The 4,232-nt window shown below is 41.0% G+C and overlaps 1 protein-coding gene across 1 annotated transcript in view; it reads left to right on the top strand.

Moving 5' to 3' along the window:
• Positions 1-4,232, top strand: part of FAM169A (family with sequence similarity 169 member A) — a 71,346-nt gene that overhangs the window by 17,971 nt on the left and 49,143 nt on the right. The gene's annotated exons all lie outside the window — the stretch shown is intronic.

Raw genomic sequence — 4,232 nt, 5'->3', positions numbered from 1 at the left:
CGTCATTGTTGTTTGGCGGGTCCGGGCTGGGGATTCGAACCCACCACCTTAGGTGTACGTGGCTGGCGCCTTAGCCGGTTGAGCTATGGGCGCTGAGCCTTTAGTCAGCTTCTTAATGTAATTCCAGATTACATCTTTATGTAGTATGTTTTATAAGTTAATATTCTAAATTTTTGAAAGTCATCTATTCACAATAAAAGTTGTGCCTGTGGATCAAACAGGAATTTAATTTTTACTTATTTAGAACTGGTAAGAATTAACTAAAAAATATACTAATGCCATTTTCTATAGAATTAGGAAAAAATCTTAAATTTCACATGAAATCAAAAAAGAGATTGATTAGCCAAAGCAATCATAAGCAAAAAGAGCAAATCAGAGGAATCACATTACTTGACTTCAAATTATATAGTATAAGGTGGTAGTAACCAAAATAGCATGGTATTAGCATAAATGTAGACAAATGGATTAGTGGAATAGAATAGAGAACCTAGAAATAAAACCATTTACCTATAACCAACTGATCTTCAACAAAACAGACAAAAGCATACCTTGGGGAGAGAGTGCCGTATTCAGTAAATGGTGCAGGGGAAATTGGAGAGCCACATGCAGAGTGAAACTGGATCCCTATCTCTGACTGCACACAAAAATAAACTCAAGGTGGAGGAAAGACCTTAATGTAAGACCTAAATGAAACCATAAAAATTCTAAAAGAAAACTTAGAAAAAACTCTACTGGACATTGGCCAAGGCAAAGAATTTATGAGGAAGACCCAAAACACAACAAAAACAAAGATAAATAAAAGGGACTTAATTAAATTAAAGGGTTTTTATACAACAAAATAAATAATAATCAGAGCAAATAGGCAACCTATAAAATGGGAGAAAATATTTGCAAACTATACATTCTACAAAAGACTGATATCCAGGATCTACAAGGAATTCAAATCAGTAAGAAAAAAAACCTAATAACCTCATTAAAAGTGGACAAAAGACATGAACAGCTATTTTTCTTTTTCTTTTTTTTTTTTCCTCTCTACCCTATGCCTTGAGCAGAGTGCAGTGACGTTGTATCTCGCTGCAACCTCAGACTTGGACTGTAGGCATCCCGCTGCCCTCAGCCTCTGGAAGCTGCTGGGATTATAGGCAAGCCATGGCAGCCGGCTGGATTTTTCATTTTTTTATGAGTCAGAGTCTCACTCTTACTCAGGCACGTCTCAAACTCCTGAGCTCAAACAATTCTCCCTCTTCAGCCTACCACAGTGTTAGGACTACAGGCGTGAGCCGCTGTGCTTGGCCGAACAGCTGTTTTTTAAAGGAAGATGTACAAATGGCCAACAAACATGAGAAAATGCTCAACATTACTAATTATGAGGGAAATGCAAATTTAAAACTAAAACGAGATATCACCGTACCCCTGACAGCATGAGTATACATGAGGGCACAAATTTTTTTTTTGCAATTTTTGGCCGGGGCTGGGTTTGAACCCACCACCTCCAGCATGTGGGGCCGGCGCCCTACTTCTTGGGGCCACAGGTGCTGCCCCAATTTTTTGTTTTCCAGAGACAGAACCTCAAACTGTTGCCTTGGGCAGAGTGCTGTGGCATCACAGCTCATAGCAACCTCCAACTCCTGGGCTCAAGCGATTCTCCTGCCTCCGCGTCCCAAGTAGCTGGGACTACAGGAGCCTGCCACAACACCCGGCTATTTTTTGTTGCAGCTGTTATTGCCCAGGCTGGATTCAAACCCGCCAGCTCAGGTGTATGTAGCTGGTGCCTTAGCTGCTTGAGCCACAGGTGCTCAGCTTAGAATGGTCATTATTATTATTATTATTATTTATTTTTTTCTTTTTTTGAGACAGAGTCTTACTATGTCACCCATGGTAGAGTGTGATGGCATCACAGCTCACAGCAACCTCTAACTCTTGGGCTTAGACGATTCTCTTGCCTCAGCCTTCCGACAAGCTGGGACTACAGGTGCCTACCACAGTGCCTGGCTATTTTTTGTTGTAGTTGTCAGTGTTGTTTAGCAGGCCCAGGCTGGGTTCGAACCTACTGGCCTCTGTGTATGTGGCCAGTACCCTAACTAGTGATCTATGGGTGCCGAGCCAGAATGGTCATTATTAAAAAGTCAAAAAAACAGGCCAGGTGAAGTGGCTTATGCCTGGAATCCTAGCACTCTGGGAGGCTGAGTCAGGTGGAGAGCTTGAGCTCATGAGTTCCAGACTAGCGTAAGCCTGCTCTACTAAAAATAGAAAAACTGAGGCAGAAGGATTGCTTGAGCCCAAGAGTTGGAGGTTGCTGTAAGCTGTGATGCCAGGGCAACAAGCATGAGACTGTGTCTCAGAAAAAAAACAATGATGTTGGTGTGGATATAGTAAAAACAGCACTGTTGATGAGAATGTAAATTAGTATAATCGCGATGGAAATGGTATTGAGATTCCTCATAGAACTAAAAGTAGATCTATCATTCAATCCAGCAATCCCACTTTGGGTGTCTACCCAGAGCAAAAGAAGTCATTCTGTCAGAAAGACATGCACCGATAGGTTTATTGCAGTACAATTTATCCCAAAGTTATGGAATCAGCTAAGTGTCCATCAGCTGAAGAGTGGATTGAGGAAATGTATACAGGGCGGCACCTGTACCTCAGTGGGTAGAGCGCCAGCCACATACACCCAGGTTGGTGGGTTTGAGCCTGGCCCCAGCCAGCTAAACAGCAATGACAACTGCAATGAAAAAAATAGCTGGGTGTTATGGTGGGTGCCTGTAGTCCCAGCTTTTTAGAGGCTAAGGGAAGAGAATCACTTAAGCCCAAGAGTTTGAGGTTGCTGTGAGTCCATTGCACTCTACCGAGGGTGACATGGTGAGACTCTGTCTCAAGAAAAAAAAAGAAAATGTGATATGTATAGTAGAGTCTCTGTAAGTTGTCCATCCACGGTACTGCAACAGACTGGTCAATTTATGGAGGTGGTCAGGATAAGGAACTAGGCATACTGTACTGAACATAACAGCATACTGTCTGGTCTATGAAAATCAGGTGAACTTGAGGAAGTGGTCAATGTAGGGAGGTGTTCAACTATGGACTTTCTACTATATATGTCTTTCGCAGCAAGTTGAATGGAACTGAAAGCCATGATTCTAAGTGAAGTAGCTCAGGAACAGAAAAACAAACATTGCATGTTCTTGCTTATGAGGGAGAGTTGAACAATGAGTATACATGTTCACTCAGAATGGTAGGAAGAACTTTGGAGACTTGAAAGTGGGGAGGGTGGGAGGAGGGTGAGGGATTTAGAAGTACCTATCAGGTACAATGTATACTACTTGGGTGACAGGTATATTAAAAGCCCTGACTTCACCACTATTCAGTTCATCCATGTAGCAAAATTCACTTCTATCCCCTTAAATCTAGTGAAATGAAAAAGAAAAATAGAAAGTAGACAGTAGTTTCTGAGAACAGAGGGCATTTCTTAAGTTAGAAAGTTCTCTGTCTTTTTTTTTTTGAGACAGAGCCTCAAGCTGTCGCCCTGGGCAGAGTGCGGTGGCATCATAGCTCACAGCAACCTGCAACTCCTGGACTCAAGTGAGTCTCCTGCCTCTGCCTCCCAAGAAGTAGCTGGACTACAGGTGCCTGCCACAACACCTGGCTATTTTTTGGTTGCAGCCATCGTTGTTTGGCGGGCCCGGGCTGGATTTAAACCTGCCAGCTCAGGTGTATGTGGCTGGCGCCTTAGCCATTTGAGCCACAGGCACCAAGCCAACTCTCTGTCTTTATTGACAACATTTTTCCTTTGAGGATTCAGAAGTTAAAATATGTTTTCTTCTGTAAATATTGGTTACAACATTCGAAAGAAACTTAGGAAAAGAAATACATAAAAATGGAAACTAGACTATAAGAAATAATAATTGCTTGTGGTGGATTTTTGAGTTCTTTGGCTTTGCTTTCATAAACACATTTAGAAACTATATCTACCATACAATTAAGACTATTATGAGAATCGTTGTTCCAAACATAAAAATATGGTTTGGTAGATGAGAAATTACTCATTTCATTTCTGTTTTGTTCAGAATTGTTCAGCTAGCTCTTCATTATTATGAGGATTTCAGTATTTAGTCTTTCATTAATCAACTGTAAATATATCATAGGAATATATTCTTTTACTTTCAGTCTATGGTGGGGCTCACAAATAGAATTAATATTTGAAAGCAAAAGAACTAATTTTTTTTTTTTTTTTTTTT

Source organism: Otolemur garnettii, unplaced genomic scaffold (assembly GCF_000181295.1).
Source record: "Otolemur garnettii isolate 467f Iridium unplaced genomic scaffold, OtoGar3 scaffold00017, whole genome shotgun sequence".
Lineage (NCBI taxonomy): Eukaryota > Metazoa > Chordata > Mammalia > Primates > Galagidae > Otolemur > Otolemur garnettii.
Note: the sequence above shows the minus strand (reverse complement) of the source record. Positions and strands in the feature narration are given on the sequence as shown.